Here is a 9,593-nt window from a genome sequence, read left to right as displayed (position 1 = left end):
TCGAACAAAAACCAGTTCCACATCGCTCCACTCTATTTAGCAGCTACCTTACCGAGTCGTTAAACCTCCTCACCGAGTAGGAAAGTATTGGAGGGAGAGCGAGAGAGAGCGAGAGAGCCGCACGGCGGTGGATTATTACGCGTGGCGTCTGCGTTTTTAAATCTGTCCCAATTTCGCTCCAGCCACCACACCGCGCGGAAAGGGGGGGGGGGGGGGAGGTTTTAACAGCTACCTTACCGAGTCGTTGAGCCTCCTCACCGAGTAGGAAATTATTGGAGCGAGAGGGAGAGAGAGAGAGGGGGAGAGAGAGAGAGAGAGAGGGAGAGAGAGAGAGAGAGAGAGAGAGAGAGAGAGAGAGAGAGACGCACGGCGCTGGATTATTCGGGCAGAGCGGCTGCAGCCACGGTGGATGTAACACGGGCGGACGACGGGCGGACGACGGACGGAGAGCTCGAATCTATTCAGACTGCGAGTTTTGAATATTTTTTAAATTCTCTCTCTCTCGCGACGGACGGACGGACGGACGGCTCCGGGCGGGATGCTGGATACGGTGAGCTCCGTCTGCCGTCGGTTTTCTCTCTGTGTGCACATTTGTTTTGGTTATTGTGGACGTGCACGGAAGAACTTATCACGTATGCCAGCGCAGAAGCGCTTATGCGCATCTGCACTTATCCCTTCATGTGTGCGTGCGCGCGCGCGCGCGCGTGTCAAACACATATGACTGCGAGCTGACACACGCCTCATCCTCCCTCCCCAGCATGAACAGTTCTTTTATTGGTGTTTCAGTTGGTCGCCAGCCAGCCCCCCTTTTGTTTATTTTTTGTTTTTAATATCGCACGCAGATGCTTTCTGTAATATTCAGGACTTGGGAGCATGAACGTGGGCAGCCGATAGTGAGTTCATATCGATCCCCTTTATTTAGCCCCAATCAATGGTGCTTATCCTTATTATGTGCCACGGTTATGGTTTGTATCACGCAGCACAACATGCCACCCAAGGCTGATCTCTTATTTCCTGTGGTGTCATGGTGATGATGTGAGCATACAGTAAATATGCAATTTTGTGTTCTGGTTGTTGCGCCCTGACTGCGAGGTCGAACCAGTTCTGCAGGGCGGCTCTTAAAAATGAGTGTTTTCCTCTTTTAATGCTGATGAGAGATTAAGGAAGGCTGTAAAGCGCTTGGGTCCCCCCCCCCCCCCCCCACCCCCCCCCCTTCAGACCATGCTCAGAGGTATTTTCTCACGACTGAACCGATGCCACCCGCACACATCTGAATGCCGGATGCTCAAAGGTGAACCCGTGGCACACAAGCAGGCGATGGGATTCTGTTAATGGCTGTCAGTCGGCTCAACCTGGGTTTCTTTTGCAAGAGAATTTATGCAAATCTGCGTGAACACTTTAGACTCCAATGGGCCCACAGTGGATTATATGGGGGTGGAGTTTTTTTTTAAACTCTGCCAGCCTTCGCCCAATCCAGTTGGACACACTTGGAGACATGTCATCGGGAATAAAAACACATTTCTGATTGATTCCCCCCCCCCCCCCCCCCCCCCCCCCGATTTATCAGGTCTGCTGTACGAGACACTTCCACCTGCAAGACCTCAGGATCGGATGCAGGTTGTGACATTTTTACACTCGATGACTGTAATGTGCTGTGTGTGGGTGTGCGCGCGCGCGCGTGTGTGTGTGTGTGTGTGTTTGACAGTCAGCAGTCTTGCTTACTTGCACACCGTCTATGGCAGCATCACAGACCTCGCCGGTTTACAAATCAATCATACAAGTACTTTGACAGCAATTATGGTAAATATATATATATATATATGTGTGTGTGTAAATATGAGAAAGTGTACATGTTCCCTGTAGTTCATGGCTCCAGTTTTCTCTGCTCAGTACCTTAAATGTGTTGCTATGAAAAGCCTGTGCAGCGGGAGCCAGACGTCATGCTTTTTCCTCCGGTATTGTAAACAGCTGATTTAATGACCAAATTATTGATCCGTATTGCCGGAGTACTTCAACACTGAGGTGAATGTTCCTGGCCAAAATGTGTCAAATGATATCAGAGGTTCAACAGACCCGATTAATCGCCGCCGTCAGGCCTTTTCATAGAAACCTTCAGTGCATTTTTCTGGCGAAAGGGTTAGAACTAGGGGTGTAACGGTTCACAGAACTCACGGTTGGGTTCGGTACGATACAGTGGAGCCACGGTTCGGTACGTTTCGGTACAGTAGAAAACTATAAATGCCAGAGAAATGTACTTGATTTTAAAATACATTTATTCATTACAACTAACATCATAAAGTTGTTCTTTGACTTTGAACAATGATGGAACTATACCTGAGTGACCCATCTTCTGGGGTGTCTTCTCAGCAACACATCAGCATAAAAAACAAAAACTGCTCCTTAATGTTATGTAGTATTGTTACTTACATCTTGCTTACATCTTGTATTGTTACTTACATCTTGCAAAAGAGATTTTTAATCTCAATGGGACTACCTGGTTAAATAAAGGTTTTAAAAAAAAATATAAATATATATATATTTTTTTATTTTATTCAAACGTATTCGGTTCATCATGCGTACCGAACCGTGAGCCTCGTAGCGAACGGTTCAATACGAATACGCGTACCGTTACACCCCTAGTTAGAACATGTGGCTTCTGCGGAACAGGCCGGTTAATCGCCTGGAGGCCTTTTCCCACTCACCATCGTAACTATATCGGCCTATCGATTGACCTCTTATAATTATCTTGTATAATTCCAATGCATGATGTTGAGTCATCAATTCTTCGGCCGCGCTCCATACATGTTGTTCGGGCACATCGGGCGAGTGGACCGCAACCAGTTTCTTTTACGAGTGCAGCCTGCTGCTATCAGGTCAGAGGTTCCTTGTCACATGCCAGTCTGTGGATGAACAAGTGCTTTTACCCCGACTGATCTTCCACTGTGTTAATGTGCACTGAGTGTGTGTGTGTGTGTGTGTGTGTGTGCGAGTACATGCATGTCACTGCAGCTGTTCCTCCTCTCGGAGAGATTAAGTTTCACAAGATGGGATGGATGCCGGGTGTCTGCAGAGCCAGCTGTGTGTGAGTGAGCGTGTGTGTGTGTGTGTGTGTGTGTGTGTGTGTGTGTGTGTGTGTGTGTGTGTTTCTGTGTGCGAATGCGCGTGTACGGCTGCATATATGTGGTGAATGTCCACGTCGCTGCCCCGAGGGGTTGGGGGTCGGCGCTAGGAGAGGGGGACGTTAAGGTCCGGGGATGTTTTTGAGTTGGGCCGGTATTTATAGAGACTGCAACTTTTGGTTCCCACGCAGACCGGGCCGAAGAAAAAGGGAAAGACGCGAAGGGGGTCAACTTTTCCGGCCACAAACAAAAAGAAGCTCCTTTTTTTTTTCTGTTGTCACACCTTTTCTTTCTTTCTTTCTATTCACTGCCACAACTGCAACTCAAGGCCACTTGTCAAAGACTCAAAAGCGTACATGTGCAGGTTTTCATTGAGGCTATTTCTTTGAGAGGTGGCCTTATGGTGGGGAAAAAAACCCAGGCTGTACCGGTCGAGGGCGAGTGGGCTCCTGCTAGCCAGCATCCATCCTGTGCTAGGATGTGTTTAAGACGGGGCCGGAGGAGGCGCAAAGGCGATGGTGTTGGTTTTCCTTTCAGGTCGGAGGGGGCAGCTTCCAATCTATCCCGGCTCGCCCCTATCATCTGTCCGTCAGTTCTCCCCAAGTCTCAGGCCTTCTATACCCCCCCCCCCCTTCCCTCTCACTTTCCCATACCCCTCCACCAGCTCGGCCCGAATCGATAGTACCCATTTCTGTCATCCCTATCTTTTTCTTTTCCTCCCTCGTTCCTCTCTTGCTTTCTCTCCGCTTGCATCCACCCGTCACGCGATCGCACACCCACATACAGGCTGTGAATTGGTAATTAATGGCAAAAAGAAAAAAGAGTCTTCACCTGTGGAGAGGAGCATATGGCGAGGTATTAAAAATTGAACTTAAGACTCCCCTCACTTCGCCTGTTCTCCACTCGCCCTCCCCGTTTGTCTCCCGTCGCTCCCTTTTATCTCTCGTCTTCTTGTTTCTTCATGTCTTTCTTTCTCAGTTCAGAACTGCTTCGTCGTCTCCTTTCTTCTTTTTTTTAATCTGTAATTCTTTTTTTTTAAATCTCAAGTGTTGTAATGGCAGTACAAAGCGAGCACTCTCTTTACTATTCCATAACAGAGACATGGCATCAGATTTCCATATTTGTTTTGTGTGTTTGTGTGTGTGTGTGTGTGTATGTGTGTTTGTGTTGGGCTTTTTCAGAGACGATATGGTGTATATGTGAAATGAGGAACAGACACAAATGGAGGACATTCAGAGAGCGTGAGATAAATAGAAAGAAAGAGTTTGTGGTTGGGTGATCCCTTCATTCCCCCCCCCCTTCCAATTAGAGGGGGACACTCTGAGGGAGCCAGGCACAACCACAACAATTCCATTTTCCAACCACGCTTACACAAACTCGCTCACACACACACACACACACACACACACAGGCAGACATGCAATCTGAGGCTGAACGTCTTCAGCCCTCCGCCGTCAAAAGCTGAAGTGTCCACCCCCCCCCCCCCCCTCTTCCCACTCGCTGTCCCCCCCCCCCCACTGTTGCACTGAACGTCTTCGTCTCCCCTTCGCTTGTCCTCCTCCAATTAATGTCTTCTCCCTGTCTCTCGTCGCTCCCTTTTCTCTCTCCCCCCCGTCGCCTACGTCTCTCCCCCGGCACGCGTGATGGTTTGACATCGCAAAAAAAAACAACCGGTGCCAGACCACAAAGCCTTTTTTTTTTCCTTCCCCTCAGCAGCTCCGTCCCCTGCTCTCTCTTGCTCTCCTTCTACGTGTCTCTCGCCCCCCCCCCCATCCTTACTACCACACAGTTTAATCTGCAGGGGGTTAGAGGCAACGGCTGCAGCACTTCCTCATCATTTCTTTCTCTCTGTCAGAGGATTTGCTGCTTAGCCGTCCTCCCGTGGCCCTCTTCGTCCTCTCCATCTTCTACGGCTATTTATTTGTTTGATAATTTATTCATTTGAATCTCCTTTTAGTTTTTTGTTTTGCCCTCTCTCTCTCTCTCTCTCTCTCTCTCTCTCTCTCATATCTCCTCCCGGCGCCTGTGTGACATGTGTTTGCATTACATCTCATTATCCACTCCTTTAATCACTGCCCCGTCCCAAAGCAGCCATAGAGCCCCGTCGACGTCACGGGTTGCTTTTTGTCCTGCAGCGAGCAGATCCAAAGATAGGCCTCTCAGACTGCGTTTGCTCCAATTCTTTTTTCAAGCGACAGAATATGTAACTTTATCCACTGAAATTGGAAGTCCTCCAAATCCTTGTTTTTTTTCTCTTCCTCTCCTTTTTTTTTTTTTAGTTTTTTTTGCTATTGGCAATATCTGTGGCGCTAAGCGGTCACTGCTGTGGTATTTTCCCAGAGATTACATGTCAGTCATACATCACAGACAGCTGTTTGCCTTGGATTCTTCTCTCAAGGGGAGACACCGCAGGCGAAAACAGTCGGGGGTTTTTGCACCGGTCAAATTTTGAGATTTGGAGCTGTCTCCTTTCAGGATTAGTAGAAAACCCCCCTCCAAAATACACATGTAGGGGTTTATATTACTACTGTTGTCTTTCCATTGTTCTGGAAATGTATGCAAACTAGCAGATATTTGTTCGAATAATGCCTAATTTGTAATGGTCTCATTGTAAGTACCGGTAGTCAGCTCGGTAAGTTTCCCGGTGATTTGTCTTTCAGTTTAATGTTTGACCCTATTCACCTGGGGTGACTTCACTGCTCATGTCCCCACTTTAACAGGAGAAAGATGTACATCGCTTACATCAGCCGGAGGATTTTCCCTGTGAAAGAGTAAATGTGAATCCAGTGTGAGTCACTGTTGTGTTTTATCAATCAGCGCTGGAGTAGCAACGCGGACATTTCCATGCACATTTCACAGATTAACACTCTGAATTTTCCACTTGTTATGTGAGACAGTGGAGAGTGTTTCTGCTCTGCGTCCTCTGTGGGAGTCTTCACCTCAGCTGTCCCCGCCGTGGCAGAGCTCCCGGTCTTTGGTCTTACAACCTCTCCGGTGATTTTCATTTATGCTATTAGTCAATCTCAGATCCCAATTTAGTTTTCCTCCCTCCCGTCCGGGATTAGCCCTCACCGCTGTTTGTCCGTACATTTGTAATTAATGACTTTGATTGTCTGCTCTGTTTGTTTTTGCCAATGGAAGCGGGATAAGGCTGCTGAGCCGAGCTTTCTCTTTTGTCACTTCGTTCATCCTTCATCTCGCTTGTTATTCGTTTTCCCCCTGTCCTTCTCTCTGGAGGCAGGGGGGGGGGGGGCTGAGAGTCCAAACACAAATCCCATTTCTTGTTGTTCGTGTTAAGGAATCGTGTTCCGCCTCCCCATTTCCCTCAGACTCCCTAAGGCACCTGGGATTAAATGACGTGTGTGTGTGTGTGTGTGTGGGTGTGTGTGCGTGTGTTTTTAACACCCTTTACGGTTGGTCTTGATTGCGCGAGGGCTTTCTGTGTGTGTAACGATCAGTGACCTCCGATGAGGTTTATAGGTTTACAGGAGGTGAGCGCCGGTTGGGGTGTGTGCGACCGTCTGTGTGCATGCCATTGCCTACGTGCGTGTGTGTGTCCGTGCGTGCATGTACACGAGGATGAATAATCTCTTTACAAGCACCAAAACGTTTTAAATTACTAGACGCGCTCTGTCCTCAGAAGGCACGGGGGGGGGGGGGTATCAGGTGGCTTGAAGGGGTTTCATTCATTTGACCATGAGGATATAGTGCTCCAGGAAATAATCCTAAAACCTGTGAATGATGAAATGATAAATTACCATTTTTGCACTTCGGTTCCCTTGTCTCAAAGCCAATTTTTTTAGATGCCTGAAATAAGGTCGCTGGTTAACACATGCTTAAAGGGACAGTTCACCCCAAAATCAAAAATACATATTTTTCCCTCTTCCCTGTCGTGCTATTGATCAATCTAGACAAGCGATTAGTGTGAGTTTTGGAGATGTCTACAGTAGTGATGACTGCCTTCTCTTCAAAATAATGAATATACAGCATACATAGATCGATATAGATATATAGATATAGATCTATATATATACATGTATATATATAGAGAGAGAGAGGCGAAGTCCCTCCCCTTCTTGTGTTACCACAATGGGAGCTTATATTGGGAAAAAAATATATTTGCGGTAGTCATCGGGGAGAGACAAACATATTTTTTTGGTTCTGGTTAAATTGTGCCATAAATAAAACATGATGTTGTTTGTCAATTGAAAAGATCATTTTCGAAAGTTCAAAAAGTCCCAGTTTTATCGTAAGACCATTTCGTTTTGTGTGAAGTTGTTCCGTGAACAACATCTCTCGTCTTACGCAATGCACGTCATCAACGCCAACCCGGCCGTTAGCTTGGCTTGCTAGCTAGCTAGGTAACTTAAATATGTTCCACGTGAATATTATCTTACCTGATGGCTTTCTTCAGTGGCGGGTAAGCTGAAAAAACGAGCGAGACCCGTCGTTTGAGCGAGTACATGTCGGTAAAGCAAAGCGACATGTACGTCACTTCCAAGTCTTCCCAATTGCGTATTTTCAAAGTCCTGTACTTCAATAGCTTTACGACAAAAGCGCGACTTTCTTGATGTGCAAAATTATCTTTTAAATCCACAAACGTTGCATATGTATCATGGCGCAATTCAAAAAGAGATCCAAAAGATTATTGGTCTCTCCCTCACGTACAAATTTCTTTCCCGAAATAAAGTCCCATGGTGGTCTACAGGAAGCGGCGGGGGTGGGGGGTGGGGGACTTGGTTGTAATGTGGTTACGGTGTCAGAGTCAGTGACTGCAATAAACATAACGGGAAACACACAAACATCATAAGGCGTGGCAATGCATCAGATGCAAACATACCAACACACAGTTTTTGAATCCCCATCCCTCACATTGTAAACGCGCAACCACAAAATCATTTCCCTTCCTCTCTAATGCATCCCAAAAACCCCTTACTCTGCAGTTCCCCCGACTACTCCATTCCTGGACGGCCTTTAGACACAGGAAGTGCCTTGGTGGGTCTCTCAATGTTGCAATATTAAATTAGGCCTGCCATTTAATACATCCCCCTGGTGTAGATATTGGCATCGTTTTCCACCGTGCATCCTCTGAGCCAAAGCTGAGAGGCACCGAACCAACTGCCCCCCTCCCCCATGCGCCTCTCATAAGAAGCTTCTATAATAGGTTTATTGAAAATAACAAGGTTGTCTTCTCGGGTTACGGACGGGACTCTCTGCTGCTGTCTCGGTTGAAACGTCGATAGATGTATTTCTTTCAATGGAGCATCTTTCTTTTATACGAGTTGTATAGCTCAATGCCGAGAATGCTGTTGTGCTTTTCTGTGTCTTCCTTGTGATTCGCTTCTGCAAATCACGAACAGATTCCATCAAAGAAGAGAAAGCAAGCAAACAGAAGCGACAGAAAGGGATGCTGCCGGGATTCAAAACAGAAATAATCACAATAATTTGAGTTTGTGAAGACGCAAAATAAACGTTTAAATTTGTGTTCTGCCTCACGTTTGATGTGAGACATTTTAGGAGACACGGAGAGAGCTTATTAAGAAGCTTCAGGTCATCAAATGAGTCAATTCAATCCCCTCAGTTGTTCCAGCAGTGTTTTCTATTTTTTATTTTATGAGCGACACATCGATACTGAAAGTCTGGTTCAGAATTCAGTCGCAGCGGATTGATCCCTTTCCCTCTGCTCCGTCACCCACCCACCCCACCCCACAACGACCCTAACACTGCGAGCGCGAGCATGTCCATGTGTGTGTGTGCAGGCGTATGCGTTGTCTCCCCTCCACACAGAAAAAGCCAGACATAATGGTGCCTAAGTGTGTGTGTGTGTGTGGGGGGGGGGGGGGTTTGATTTATTTGCAGGCGAGCTTAACGTATGCCACCCGCATGAAAGGGAACAATCATCGGAATGAGAAATGCAAAGCTACATCGCTGTGATTGGAATTCGACAAACCTCGCTGTTGGCATCTTCTCACAAAAGGCAACGCACACTCCATCGCTCTCTCTCACACACACACACACACACACACACACACACACACACACACACACACAAACAAGCGAGGCAGTTTATGATAAGCTTGCTTACCCCAAATGGACTGCCCAAGTCATGCGTGCACACAAGCATACATTAAGCGTGCTCAATAAATTGGCCGCCTGGCGTAACACACACACACACACACACACACACACACACACACACACACACACACACACACACACACTCTGCGACGCTGTGATATTTTCCCCACGTTGTGGCATGATCTCGTCGTGAGCAGCCGAGCCGCGCCGCTCTCCTCACAGACTATTTATCCGCTCCCTCTGCTGCTCTGGGCAGCAGCCATGTAACAAAAACACGGTGGCGCTCATTGTGGAAGGCTGCTGGCTGCCATTGATTTGGCCCAGCAGGTCTCTGAGGATGCACACTGTTGCCCCGCCAGCCAGGCCCAGGGAAGGGGACCGCGGTGTGTGTTTGTG

At 47.4% G+C, this 9,593-nt stretch overlaps 1 protein-coding gene across 11 annotated transcripts in view; it reads left to right on the top strand.

The window, feature by feature from the left end:
- The first annotated feature begins 411 nt into the window (after positions 1-411).
- Positions 412-9,593, top strand: part of ptprdb (protein tyrosine phosphatase receptor type Db) — an 85,648-nt gene continuing 76,466 nt past the window's right edge. For all 11 annotated transcript variants that reach the window (XM_079278310.1, XM_079278316.1, XM_079278313.1 and 8 more), the window contains exon 1: positions 412-550. The gene's annotated coding sequence lies outside the window, so the exon portion shown is untranslated. The remainder of the gene's footprint in view (positions 551-9,593) is intronic.

Source organism: Melanostigma gelatinosum, assembly GCF_949748355.1.
Source record: "Melanostigma gelatinosum genome assembly, chromosome: 11".
NCBI classification, from domain to species: domain Eukaryota; kingdom Metazoa; phylum Chordata; class Actinopteri; order Perciformes; family Zoarcidae; genus Melanostigma; species Melanostigma gelatinosum.
The sequence above is the reverse complement of the archived record's forward strand: the minus strand, read 5'-3'. Positions and strand labels throughout refer to the sequence as shown.